This window comes from Schistocerca cancellata, chromosome 4, assembly GCF_023864275.1.
Source record: "Schistocerca cancellata isolate TAMUIC-IGC-003103 chromosome 4, iqSchCanc2.1, whole genome shotgun sequence".
Classification (NCBI taxonomy): Eukaryota; Metazoa; Arthropoda; class Insecta; order Orthoptera; family Acrididae; genus Schistocerca; species Schistocerca cancellata.
Window position 1 is genome coordinate 501,389,217 of NC_064629.1, and position 15,539 is coordinate 501,404,755.

Sequence of the window (15,539 nt, forward strand, 5' to 3'; positions counted from 1 at the left end):
GGTTTCTGATATGCAGACCCTTCAGCAGCGCGTTCACGACGATTTTGACGCTATTCGGAGAGTAGCTATAACGCCCAAAAGATTGTGCACTGCATAACATGGAGGCCACTTTGAACAGCGGTTGTAATGTGGATGCGACGCAGCTCTGTACTGTGTTCCGAGACGATTTGTTGCCGTCGCACGCACTTCATCCGTTTCCGGACACATGTTCAGAGGAACTTTCTTCCTCCATTGCCACACAAGAATCCGTCCCTGCAGTTTGTCGGTTTTATTAGTGTTCACCATATATATTCCACCTCAACATCCATAGGATGAAGATGCACTGACAGGCATTCCCCTGCCTATTCTTCCCCACGGGTGACTTCTATCAACACAGTGCACTGTGGGGCTCGATTAAGACTTTCTCCACGGGTCGAATTATCCAGCACCTCTCACATTTAAAGAAATTTGCCTTTTGAACTCTAGTCAGATGACGTCTTTTCTACAACTGCATGCTCACCCTCAGCCACTGACATTTGTTTCTGATCCCCAGCTACTGCAGACGCAGTTTAGTGGGATGTGGCCACATATTTTCACTCCTGTTACCGCTTTCCGTTCAGGATCCACATGCTGTCTCGGTCGATGGTCGACAGGAGAGCGCAAAGAAGTATACTTCAAAGGGTAGCTTAACAGAAATGTGCCCAGGAGATGGTTGACTATGTCACCTATGTGATCGAACGAGGCGTCCCCGTTTCCATTCCCCAGTCTGTCAATCACCTCAGACGACGGCCTGTCCCTTGCTGTAATGAAAAATGTCGTTCGGTAATCAGAGCCAGGAGTACAACTTTGCGGCAGTACAAAAACCACCCAACTACAGAAAACCTTCCTGCATTCAGGTCTGCGAGAGCATGAGCGAGGCGAGTGACAGAAGAATAGAAGAGTAACTCCTGGAGGGAATTCGCGACTTCCGTTAATGGATCCGTTTCCTCTACACATGTTTCGGACCCAATAAGACAGATGCCAAGGCAGTGCACCTCCCCTTATGCCCTTGTTGAGAAATGGGGTCTTGGTGGACGTGCCTAAAGATGTGCTCAGGTTTTAGCTGGACGCTCTTTACCGTGACTGCGTCATCCAGATAAACTTCTGAGTTTCAAATGTTGTGTAGGATTGACGACTTGAGGAGGTTCAGTTCCTTCCCATGTAATTGGGAGGCCTACAATATTCCATTCTCAATGTGAGAGTAGGACTCAGCTTTGCCTGCAACCAGAGACACTGCTCCTGGACCAGATCAGAATCAGTATGCCATGCTCCGTCATCTGTGCGCTGTTGCCAAAGACAGGCTTCTATCTCGTTTCACTAATATATGGTTTTATGGACAGTACCCCGTTAGTTGGAAAGAAGCAATACAGTATTAATTCCGTTGTGGGAACCAAGCAAGTATCATGCCAGCCCTAATTGTTACCAGAGTGAAGCTCTTACCAGTTACATGGGTACTACCCTCGAGCACATGGTCAAACACGTTCTTGTCTGGTTCCTCGAATCACCGGGTCACCTGTGCCACTTGATGTGATTTCAGGCGGCACCGTTCTGCCATTGACAACTTAATTCTGCCGGAGACAGCGATGCAGGAGTCTTCCTTAGCTCTCAACTACTTATTTGGTGTTTTTAATCGTGAAAATCTTACAACACCACTTGGGGTTAATTGTCAACTTCATGAATGACGACTACGTCGAGGTCTGCCGCATTATATTCTATAAATCCTTGGGAACAGCCGCTTTCCTCATCGCTTTGGTGATTACTCGTCCTATCCGTTTGTTCAGAAGAATCAAGACCCCCCAGGCACTATAGTTAGTGTCACTCATTTCATAGCCCCTATCAACGGCTTATCCTGTGAAATCAGGAGCCCATTTAAAAGTTTTTTGTCTATGGATAACTTCGCGACCTTCTACTCTTACTCCGATCTCACAACGACGACGAGACAACTTCAGCTGGAGGCTGGAAACATGGGTCAATACTACTTGTTAAAGGTTCTCACTTGAAGAGACTACATGAGTCAAATTTAACCGTGCTCGTCGCAGTTTCCACCTATTGGAGCCCACGATGGAGGACACTATTTTAAATTTTAGGGATCCTGTGCGCTCTTTGAACCTACTGCTTGATTCGAAATTAACCTAGCTCCCACACCTGAAAGACCTGCGAACACTGGGCTTCAAATAATTGAATATTTTGAAACGTCTCGTCGGAAAGGCGAGGGGAGCTCACAACTGACAAGCCTCGCCTCCTGCAGTTTTAAAGGGCACTTGCCAGAGCATGGTTAGTTTACGGCAGAATGGTTTATGGGTCATCCCATATTACTTACATCAAGATGTTGGATGCTGTCAATCTTTAGGGCATTTGGATATTGAATGGAGCCTTTCAGACCAGCTCAGTTCAGAGTCCGTGTGCAGACGCTCGTGAACCATCACTGAAGATTCGGAGGCGAGTCTTCCTGGCTCGACAGGCCATGTCATCTGGCCCATGGAAGGCACAAACTCCTTTACTTCCTTGTACAACTTACCTCTATAATCTCAACATCAAATTCACTAGGGAGACCAAAGGACAAAGAAGACTACCTACAATTCCTGGACGTCAGGGTCAGGAGAAGGGCTGATGGCAACCTGGAGGGTGGTGTGTACGGGAAGAAAACGCAAGATGACCTGTTTGCAGATAGGTGCCACCATCCAGCGCAGAGGAATGGGATACCAAAGACTCTAGTACACAGGGTGCACATCATCTCTGACGCAGAGAGTCTGCATTAGGAACTGGAACAAGTCAGAACTGTGTTCCGGAAAAGCACATACTCAAAATGGCAGATTAAGCGCTCTCCACGACCCACCACTACAGACAGTACAGCCTGCAGAGGCGGAAGAAATCACAGAGGAAGAAGTAGCCACAGCCTTTATACCGTATACCAGCGTGCTGTCGAGAAAAGTCGGTCACATACTAAAAAAACACCGCGTAAGAATTGTCTTTCGTCCGACCAATAAAAACCGGACATTAATGTGGAGTCTTAATGACGACCTCGGTTCTGTCGAAGGTCAGGGTGTATCAGATTCCGCGCCAGTGTGGCAAGTCTTACAATGGACAAACAGTGCACACCTCATCTACATCTACATCTACATTTATACTCCGCAAGCCACCCAACGGTGTGTGGCGGAGGGCACTTTACGTGCCACTGTCATTACATCCCTTTCCTGTTCCAGTCGCGTATGGTTCGCGGGAAGAACGACTGCCGGAAAGCCTCTGTGCACGCTCTAATCTCTCTAATTTTACATTCGATACCTCATCCAGAAACGCACCCTCTCGAAACCTGACGAGCAAGCTACACAGCGATACAGAGCGCCTCTCTTGCAGAGTTTGCCACTTGAGTTCGTTAAACATCTCCGTAACGCTATCACGGTTACCAAATAACCCTGTGACGAAACGCGCCGCTCTTCTTTGGATCTTCTCTATCTCCTCCGTCAACCCGATCTGGTACGGATCCCACACTGATGAGCAATACTCAAGTATAGGTCGAACGAGTGTTTTGTAAGCCACCTCCTTTGTTGATGGACTACATTTTCTAAGGACTCTCCCAATGAATCTCAACCTGGTACCCGCCTTACCAACAATTAATTTTATATGATCATTCCACTTCAAATCGTTCCGCACGCATACTCCCAGATATTTTACAGAAGTAACTGCTACCAGTGTTTGTTCCGCTATCATATAATCATACAAGAAAGGATCCTTCTTTCTATGTATTCGCAATACATTACATTGGTCTATGTTAAGGGTCAGTTGCCACTCCCTGCACCAAGTGCCTATCCGCTGCAGATCTTCCTGCATTTCGCTACAATTTTCTAATGCTGCAACTTCTCTGTATACTACAGCATCATCCGCGAAAAGCCGCATGGAACTTCCGACACCATCTACTAGGTCATTTATACACTCCTGGAAATGGAAAAAAGAACACATTGACACCGGTGTGTCAGACCCACCATACTTGCTCCGGACACTGCGAGAGGGCTGTATAAGCAATGATCACACGCACGGCACAGCGGACTCACCAGGAACCGCGGTGTTGGCCGTCGAATGGCGCTAGCTGCGCAGCATTTGTGCACCGCCGCCGTCAGTGTCAGCCAGTTTGCCGTGGCATACGGAGCTCCATCGCAGTCTTTAACACTGGTAGCATGCCGCGACAGCGTGGACGTGAACCGTATGTGCAGTTGACGGACTTTGAGCGAGGGCGTATAGTGGGCATGCGGGAGGCCGGGTGGACGTACCGCCGAATTGCTCAACACGTGGGGCGTGAGGTCTCCACAGTACATCGATGTTGTCGCCAGTGGTCGGCGGAAGGTGCAGGTGCCCGTCGACCTGGGACCGGACCGCAGCGACGCACGGATGCACGCCAAGACCGTAGGATCCTACGCAGTGCCGTAGGGGACCGCACCACCACTTCCCAGCAAATTAGGGACACTGTTGCTCCTGGGGTATCGGCGAGGACCATTCGCAACCGTCTCCATGAAGCTGGGCTACGGTCCCGCATAAGGTTAGGCCGTCTTCCGCTTACGCCCCAACATCGTGCAGCCCGCCTCCAGTGGTGTCGCGACAGGCGTGAATGGAGGGACGAATGGAGACGTGTCGTCTTCAGCGATGAGAGTCGCTTCTGCCTTGGTGCCAATGATGGTCGTATGCGTGTTTGGCGCCGTGCTCTAGAAGGTGTAAGTCAACTAACCTGGCCAGCAAGATCTCCGGATCTGTCCCCCATTGAGCATGTTTGGGACTGGATGAAGCGTCGTCTCACGCGGTCTGCACGTCCAGGACGAACGCTGGTCCAACTGAGGCGCCAGGTGGAAATGGCATGGCAAGCCGTTCCACAGGACTACATCCAGCATCTCTACGATCGTCTCCATGGGAGAATAGCAGCCTGCATTGCTGCGAAAGGTGGATATACACTGTACTAGTGCCGACATTGTGCATGCTCTGTTGCCTGTGTCTATGTGCCTGTGGTTCTGTCAGTGTGATCATGTGATGTATCTGACCCCAGGAATGTGTCAATAAAGTTTCCCCTTCCTGGGACAATGAATTCACGGTGTTCTTATTTCAATTTCCAGGAGTGTATATATTGTGAAAAGCAGTGGTCCCATAACACTCCCCTGTGGCACGCCAGAGGTTACTTTAACGTCTGTAGACGTCTCTCCGTTGATAACAACATGCTGTGTTCTGTTTGCTAAAAACTCTTCAATCCAGCCACACAGCTGGTCTGATATTCCGTAGGCTCTTACTTTGTTTATCAGGCGACAGTGCGGAACTGTATCGAACGCCTTCCGGAAGTCAAGAAAAATAGCATCTACCTGGGAGCCTGTATCTAATATTTTCTGGGTCTCATGAACAAATAAAGCGAGTTGGGTCTCACACGATCGCTGTTTCCGGAATCCATGTTGATTCCTACATAGTAGATTCAGAGTTTCCAAAAACGACATGATACTCGAGCAAAAAACATGATCTAAAATTCTACAACAGATCGACGTCAGATATATAGGTCTATAGTTTTGGGCATCTGCTCGACGACCCTTCTTGAAGACTGGGACTAGCTTTGCTCTTTTCCAATCATTTGGAACCTTCCGTTCCTCTAGAGACTTGCGGTACACGGCTGTTAGAAGGCGGGCAAGTTCTTTCGCGTACTCTGTGTAGAATCGAATTGGTATCCCATCAGGTCCAGTGGACGTTCCTCTGTTGAGTGATTGCAGTTGCTTTTCTAATCCTTGGACACTTATTTCGATGTCAGCCATTTTTTCGTTTGTGCGAGGATTTAGGGAAGGAACTGCAGTGCGGTCTTCCTCTGTGAAACAGCTTTGGAAAAAAGTGTTTAGTATTTCAGCTTTACGCGTGTCATCCTCTGTTTCAATGCCATCATCATCCCGGAGTGTCTGGACATGCTGTTTCGAGCCACTTACTGATTTAACGTAAGACCAGAACTTCCAAGGATTTTTTGTCCGAACATTGATGCCGGTAAAACCAGCGGCACACTCGACTAGTGCACCCCAACAAGTCGGCTGTTAGGGAGCACTATTTTTAAGAGAATCTTGCCATGGAATACGAACTTAACAGGATTTTAGCGTAGACTTCCAAATACTGAGACTGTGTCGTTAGGAGAAAGTGTCGTTAGAGAAGGCATCGAAATTCGCACGAGGGATAATCTTATCAATCTGGACTGCGACTGTAATCTCAACGAGCACTAGATTTAATCGGAACGAGCACTAAATTTAATCAAGAACACACCCAGAAAACACAACGATCTAACGACAAGGGCTGACAGAGCAACTGCATCGACGTTACCGCAGACGCCGACGCCCTTGGGCGCAGACCGCGGAGGGAACGGCTTGCGGTGGGAGATGTAAGTCAGCCGCGTGCCTCGCCCGTTAATAACACTGACAACAGAATCACAGGACCAACGAAAAGGGGCCACTACACCTTAGCCACATTCCTCGATATAGAGAGGTCTTTTGATAAAATATAGCACCTGGGCTTATTACATAAACCGGCAGACCTCCACACTCCCCTCAAAATGATAGGATTAATTGAAAACCAAATCAAAGGGAAACAGTGCAAAGTCAACGTTGGAGACTAGAGGCCAAACGCATTCACACCACAGGCAAGGGTACCACAATGGGCAATAATATCACCATTTCCATATGCACTTTACACGTCGGTCATACCTCTATCCCACAACACAGAGAAAACGTGACTCTGTATGCAGATGACACTACCTACTGGGTAACTGGAAACCGAACAACCACCATCGCAAGCAAAGCAAAAGTATATCAAAAAGAATTAGAAGAATGACTGGAAACACCTTATGAGAAAGAAAGGACACAAAATGATATCCAACTGAAGTTACAGGATACACTCCTAAAGCTAAACAACACAGCCACATACTTAGGACCGCACCTGGACCTAAATCTTAATTGGAAAACCTACCTATATTACCCATTGAGCAGAATCAGGAAAAGACAAGGGCTGGTGAAGCAAGAGCAAGAGAAATTCCTCTGATAGCATCAACACCGCTCTCCACACGTACAAAACATACTTAAGACCAATCTTATAAAATGAAGCACTAGCATTGGACGGTGCATACAAAACTGTCACAAGGAAACTATATGGTACAGGGAAGCGCCTATTGCGAAGTTTCGCAAAACTACCATACTCGACCAGAAACGAAGAAACATACAGAATAACAAAGACAGTGCCCCTCCAAACCAGACTCGCAAACCTTAGAGCAGAATACGGAAGTCTTATACTACAAGACCGTCCACGCACATAAATCATAATAACAACAAAACCATCAACATCCAGGAAACCAAAACAAAAATACATCAATCCAGGCAGAACACTTGCACAGAACATAATCAAAATTATTTCCCTGCGTTAGCCCTCTAAATGCTACTATCGACAGAGCAAGAACAAACCCCGGCCTACCTGGAAGAGCGCCACCACTGGAATCCCCGCTGTTCCCTAAACAATAGGGCAACACTAAAGAAACAATTGTAAATACATTATAAGGTAAACAAACATAAGAATAAACCTAAATGTACCAAAATTGGATTTAAGTTAGTTTTAAGTTAATTTCAAGAACTTGAAGAATTGTAATGTCTCTGATTACATGAATAAGATAACCAAAAAGGGAAAATTATAAATGCACAAGTAATATAAGTGAATAAGTAAAATGCAGAAAAGTAGGTAAATATTAATAAAGAAAAAGAAAAACTATGTATAACCTAAAAGACTGAAAAGAACAACCAAGACGCTCTCAAACAGCCCGTCCTCCACGTTCAGAGGACGAGATTGAAAAGTAATTTAAAAGAAAACAACTCAGAACCTCAGTACCTCAGTTCGTGAACGCACCTGACTATGGCGACATATGTGTTCGCCAAATATTGTATCCGTTGGACACTATGGACCAGCAGTCCACCCTTTCAGTTCAGTGTAGGTTAGTCAGTAAGGCGGCTACGTCTGGTGCTTCAACAGCACAGGCGAGTAGAGCGTTTGTCTGTGAATTGCCGGCCGGAGTGGCCGAGCGGTTACAGGCGCTACAGTCTGGAACCGCACGACCGCTACGGTCGCAGGTTCGACTCCTGCCTCGGGCATGGATGTGTGTGATGTCCTTAGGTTAGTTAGGTTTAAGTAGTTCTAAGTTCTAGGGGACTTATGACCACAGCAGTTGAGTCCCATAGTGCTCAGAGCCATTTGAACCATTTTTTGTCTGTGAATTCTTTTTACGATCTCCAAACATAAATAATGTATTTTTAGTTATCTGTGTGGTTATTAGTTTAATTCTTAAGCTTTTGGTGTGTTTGTGTGCTCATTAGATACAGTCTAGAGTTTGGATAGTTATGTGGTGTTGAGTTCCGTCGTATTTAATATGGATAGAAAATGTCATTGCTGTGTTGAGAAGCAGACTGGTGATCTTTGTTCACAGCTCCATTTGGTACTGGCTACAGTCATGCCTCCGTTTGGTACTGGCTACAGTCATGCAGCTTGAGGCTGCTTCCAGAGGGCATCACTGTGGGGGCCAGGTGTGTGAATTCGAATGTGTGTGTGAATGGGTGCGTGTTTGGATCTTATGGGCGCCCAACGGTGAGATCATCACCGTCCTTACACTGATCAAAACAAACGAATTGGGAGATAAAGTTGTTGAAAAAAGCACAACCACTCTATTTCACATGCACTAAAACGAACTAGGAGGGAAAGTAACTATAAATGAAATTAAAACACAGAGAAAACAAAACACAGAAGAGTTAAAAGAAAAGCACGGGGAGATGTGACTGGTTGACCACTTACAAAAAACTTGAGTAAGCCAGTCACCCTGCCGACGCATTAAAAACATCTCCCTGAAATCCTGTTAAAAATGTAGGACAATTGACAAAACTCTAAAACTTGAACCTCATTCGATTCAACACTGCTTAAAATAGAGGGCAGATTCGTTGGTAAATCCAGCGCCTTCCACTGGTCGGTAAATAAAACGCTGTCCAATAAAATATGGCGCACTGTGATCTACACGCCACAAGCACCGTGTGTTGGTGAGTGCTTTCCCAGAGTAAGAATCCATGTGTCATGGGGCTATGGCGAATGCAAAGACGAGTAAGAAGGACATCGTCCCGTCGACATGGCTCAAAGGAAGTTTGCCACAACCGAGTTGTGGGCTTTAATATATGGAGCTTATTGTCGGTCACTTACAGCCACTCGTCTTCCCATCGCCGTGTGACTTTGTACCTCGACAGTGAGGTGATAGCACTCAGGGGGATGCTCACCGAAATACCTGAGGATCACGACACGCCTCCTTGGCTGCTCGATCCGCCCTATGTTCCCCTCAAGTTCAATATGCCCAGGTACCCAGCAGAAAGACACCTTCCCCAGTCGTTTTAGTTGGAGGGGGGCATCCTGGATACTCCAGATGAGTTCATCTGCTTGGTACAAACTTTGGATATAGTAAAGGGTGCTCAGAGAATCCAAGCAGACAAGAAATTTAGCAATGGAAGAACGTCGCATCAGTTCCAGTGCCAGCTAGATAGCATGTAGTTCTGCGTCGGAAATAGCAAATTCTGAGGCAGTCGGTTCTGGACCACAAGATATGGGAAAACGACAGAACAAACAAGGTAGTCCATCTGCTTTGACCCATCCGTAAAGACAGGTACATAGTTGTGGTGCTATAAAGTGTCAGAAAATATCTAATTAAAACCAGAAGCAGGAGTGCAATCACTTCTGTACTGCACTAAATCTGAAATGACGCTAGGCTTCTGCAGTAATCACGGTGGCAGACGGTTAAAACCCTGAATTTGTGGTTGCACTAGCTCAACACCGAGTGACTCCAGCGCGAGCTGCACGCGGATCCTGATTGTCATTGTGGTTCGTGGACATTTGGAGAAAGGCATTCCAAAAGCGAAGAAAGCGGGTGAAGTCAGAGCTGCGAGGATCTTACTTGCCAGATGCACCATGAGGAGCTGCTGCCTGATGGTATGTGACAGTTCTCCAGCCTCAGCACAGAGGCTGGATATGGGACTGGTCCTATAAGCACCCGTGCCAAGCCAAATCCCCTCATGGTGGACACTGTCAATGATCTTCAAATAAGAAGGCCTCGATGACCCATACACCGTGCACCAATAATCCAGCGGCGATTGCACGAAAGCCCTGTAAAACAAGAATAAACACACACTGTCTGCTCCTCAAGATCTGTGGCTAGGGCACTGTGAGTGATTCAGTGTCTTCAGGGTTCTGGCTTTCAGCACTCTCAGGTGTGGCAACGACGACAATTTAGAGTCAAAAATGAGGCCCACAAACCGCACTGAGTCTCTAAAATATCTGATGGTGTCACCTACATCCAAGGCAAGCAAATTAAAATTACGACGAGAATGATTAAAATGAATACACAAACTTATGTGCAGAAAACTGAAAACCCGTCTACGCAACCCACTCCTCTAAACTCCGCACTGCATGTTGCAATTGACAGCTTGCTATTGTAACACTGGAGGATGAACGGAAAACCGCAAAATCGTCCACAAATAAGGAGCACAGCACAGAACTGCTTACCGTAGATGTGATACTGTTTATGGCTATGGCAAACAGGTAACACTTAAAACACTGCCCTGAGGGACACCATTCACCTGCTCAAAACTATCTGACTGCGAGGTACCAACTTGGGTCCACAAAAATCGTTGAGACAGGAAAGAGCATATGAAGATGGGGAGGTGGTCACGAAAGCCCCATTGATGCAGTTGTGCAAGAATACAGTGTCTCCATGTAGTATCGTTTGCCTTACTGATATCGAAGAATGTACCGATACAGTGATGTTTGCATATGAAAGCCTGCTGTGTGGATGCCTCTAGCAGGGTCAGGTTGTCGATAGAAGACGGAAATCTCTGGAATCCGCAACGAGAGCGGCTAAGGAGTTGTCTGGTCTCTATTAACCAGACCAGACGACACTTAACCATTTACTCTAGGGTCCTCCTATGAACCTCGCTAAGGTGATAGTCCTGTAATTACTGGGAGATGTACAGGCCTTTCCTGGTTTCACGAGAGGTATCAGAACCGCCTACCTCCACGAGCTGGGGAAATAGCCTGTCTGCCACATAAGATTAAAACATTTGAGGAGGGTGTCCTTTGACGATTCTGGCAAATGTCCAAGCATTCAGTATCGGATATGATCGTGACCAGGTGCAGTATCGCAAGTCTCAGTTCAAACACAACTAACTGGCTGAACAGCACCCAGTTAGCCCTGCCAATGATCCATGTTGGTGGCTTCTGTTCCAGAAATCCACTACCCAGTAGGTGAATGTGGATCGGGAAGTGGTCACTGGAATGAATGTCGTGAATGACCTCCCAGTGAACAGAGAGCAGAGAGGTGGGTCGATAGCTGAGAATGAGCCAGTATCAGCACTGAAATGAATGGAAGAACCAGTTTTTAGGATACACAGCGCTTTAGATGTCAGGAGGCTGTCCAAAACCCGACCCTGACGGCAAGAAGAGCTAGAGCCCCACAGGACATGACGGGCACTGTAGTCTCCCAGGAGGAGAAATGATTTGCGGGAGTTGTTTCATAAGATCTGTGAGAGCCTCAGAGTCTACTGCATCCAGCGAAGGTAGATACAGAGAGCAAACTGTGATCCTCCAACATGCAGGAATTTCAGCTGCAACTGCTTGTAGGTCAGTAGCCAGGGAGACAGCAGGGGAGTGAGGCACATTATTGACAAACACGGCAGCCCCTCCCTCCCTTGGCCCTTTCCCAAGTCAGGTCCTTCTTGCGATAGAGTGTATAGCCCCTTAGGACAGGGGTATAAGAGGCCTTAAAATGTGTTTCCTGCAAACACATCCACAGGGGGGGGGGGGGGGGGGCGTTCCTGTGCCAGGAGCTTCAGTTCCTACACATGTGACCAGAAGCCACAGATGTTCCACTGGAGGACGGGAGCGGTCTATCATGGGGGTAGCAATTTCATGCTGGCTTTCTGCCATGGAGGGGAGCCCACAACGAGTTGAGGCTCTATCTTGGGGCGAGAGAATTCTCCTAGTCTGAAATCAAGCTCCATCGCCTCCGAAGAAGATTCGAGAGAGAAATCTGATATGATGACATCTACATCGTCGGACAGTGTACCTCCTGTCTTCATCGCCTTCGACTTCGATTTTTTGGCCTGAGGTGCCTTTTGAGCCACAACCTTGGAGGTGTGAGTGGTAGTAGCAGTGCTGGGCAGTGCACAAGGCTTGACTTGTGGAGGGGCAGGAAGTTCTATGATGTCAGCAACCACGGCCTTTTCTGAAGTTCTGGGGGAAGAGACAGGCTTCAAAGGAATTGCAGCAGCACAAGTGCATTGATAAACGTAGGTGCTAGTCCTGAGAGAAGCAAGCTGAATCACTTGTCAGGACTGGGTGTTTGAAAATGGAAGAAAAGGAGGCAGCGAACGTGGGCAGCAGCGTGGACTTGTATAACCTCTTGGCTTCACCATACAAGATGTCACTTTGACCTTCTAGATTATCCTTTCCTCAAGGAAAACTCTGCAGTCCCTGCTCCAAACAGGGTGATCTCCAGAGCAGTTCACACTCTTTGGAGGAGAGGAATAACCAACTCTGTCATCGGCAGCTTCGCCACATTTCCCACAAGTGGCTTCTCCTTTACAACCAAGAGTAGTATGCCCACAGTGCTTGCATTTAAAACACAATATTGGTTTTGGGAAATAATGCCGTACACTTAGTTGTAGGAAACCTGCCTTGACATGCTCTGGTAGTCTGGTGCCGTTAAAAGTAACGATAAAAGAATCTCATTTCACAAAATTGCCATCTACACTTTTCATAACGTTTTGCACGTCCCTGGACCACTCGGCTTTCACTTCTTCTCAGGGAATGTCTACTATATTCCTGCAAGTCACAACACTTCTGCTGTAGTTCAAGGTGTTGTGCAGTTCAGTTTCTATTGCATGCTTCCCAAGACACTGAGCTTTCTGATGGTTCAAGCAACACAGTTCCACTGCGCAAACGCTTAACAGATTTTAAGGTGCCAACACTTCCTTCTAAGCCTTTCTGTATGTAAAATGGCGAAACTCTCTCAAAACTACCCTGTTTTCTTTTAACTATAAGAAACACATTCTGCAACACAGCATCCATTCTGTTACTACTGACTGAATCAGGAGGACTGGCGACACCAGCCCTCTTGTTAGGCTGGATGTTGGTACCTTCCAGCAGCTCACCCTCTTTATCGGGAGGGGGAAAAGAAAATTTTAGGGGATCCGTTTTGGTCCCACGAGCAGCTAGGGAAATATGGGTCCGTTCTTACAGAGACCCTTGTGGTTGATTAAGCCTTATACAGGCAGGTCCCCCTGAGGCTGCCTCTAACGACTGCTCCACCTCAACAGCCATGCATCTCATCAGCGCGTAGCACACCTTGAGATTGAGGGTTCCTTTTATAGAGGTTTATTACCTCCTCGCGATTCGAGCGGTCAAGCCCCGTTCTCTGAATCAACGTTCCACCGCCGTGCCACACACTGGTCGCTGAAGCATACGCAGAGCTTACGGTGACAGAGGACGGACGGCGCTTACCATACCCCATCTCAGGAGCCCCGGGGTCGCTGAGCCCGTACTCAGAAAACCTATGCTGAGACCCTGACGACATGTGGATCAGAGGGACGCACAACACATCCCGCGTGTCATGTGATAGGTCTACTGTTGTGACTGCCCCAACTACTGCCTGCACTGAGGTAGAATGCTCACGCATGATCGAGTGGGAGGTTGTCCCAAATTTATAGCAAGCAGCGAAAGACTTTCTGGAAAGCCGATCGAGAGGCCTAGCTGGTTCTTCTGACAGACAGGTTTCAGGCGCTGTCTATGACTTATAAAGATCCTGAGCCACATGCATTCGCTTGTCACGTATTAGAAGAAGCCTCTCAGCCTGCGAGATCCGGGTAGTCACAGATTGTGGGACTATTGGTAGTAGGGAGATTCAATGTTAGGCGCGTAATGGGGCCGCTTAGAGACATGGCTGCCAGGCTAGGGAAGAAATCTGGTGCGTACTCGGTGCATATACCTCTGAGGAGTCATACCAAATAGGGAATATGTCCTTCCAGATGCCATGAAGAGCACAGGGTGCAGCCAGCTGCAGGTGGTGGCACATGTCGGTATGAAGGATGTATGCCACTTTGGACGGAAGAGATTATCTCTGGTTTTTGGCAGCTATCTAAGTTAGTGTGGACTGCCAGTCTTGCTTGCGAGATGAAGTCAGAGCTCACCATCTGTAGCATCGTCGACAGGACCCATTGTAAGTCTTTTGTACGGAACCAAGCGGAGGATCTGAATCACAGGCTGACACGGCTCTACGGCCGTGTGGGCTGCAGATTCATTCCCTTGCGCCGTGGGGTGGTAGCGGTTCAAGCGTCGCTTAGTGGTCAGGGGGTCACAGTACACATGAGTCATATCTATGTTGGGAGAAAAATTCTCCAGTCGCTAACAGAAAGCACCAAAGAGCAAATCATTATAGGTGCCGAAAGCTGGCTAGAGTCGGAGATAAGATATACAGAGATTTTTTATATAGAACCAGACGGTGTTCAGAAACGATATATTAAATACAGCTGCCGATGGCGTGTTTTTTGCTGTTAGAAGTAGTCTGTCTTATAGCAAAATTGAGGTAGATATTTCCTACTGGTTAGTAAGGGTAGAGATTATACCTGATAACAGGAAAAAATTATAATTGTTTCCTTTTACTGACGCCAGACTCAGATGATACAGTTGCTGAACAGTTCGAAGTAGACCTGGGTCTCATTTCAGATAGGTACCAACTTCATACAATTATCCTTGGTGTGGCCTCAATCTGTCCTCGTTATGTTGGCGAAAATACGTGTTTAAAGTCGATGGTAGACATAAAATATCGTCCGAAATCGTGCTAAATACTTTCTCCGAAAATTATTTTCAACAGTAAGTTCAGCAGCGCACCGTAATTGTAAATGGCTGCGGAAACGTAATCTACCTCGCAGCAACACTGACGGACAATATTTCAACTCCAAGAAAGTGTTGTGCGACATAAACGAAAGTTGGTCGTCATATTTCTACATCTGAATGTGGATGTCAATTCGAATTTCGCACCAGTCGCATAAGAGGAGTGGTAGTAGCGCCACTATGAGCATGTAAATAAGGTTTGCCTTAAATATGCGCTATAACTGTCGTGAGCATTGGTTACCTTTGAGATCAGGAATAGTGATTTGATTTTAGTCAAGAATACCTTTAAGGTGGAAAAGACACCTTTATCAGTACCTCACTAAGTTTGAACAAGATCTTGTAATAGGACTACGAGATGCTTTATTATTCTTCTGTGACACTGCAGAAGATTTGGCAGGAATGTAACCACTGTAGATGATTGCTAGCAGCGGTAGTAATGAAAATGTACGGTCGCAAGAAGACCAGACTTCGAACAGTCAAGTGGCACTGCTGAGAGGGAAGACCATCGCATTCGGAATTTGGCTCTGGTGCATCGTACTGCATCTGCAGCAGCAATCTGAGCAGCATCC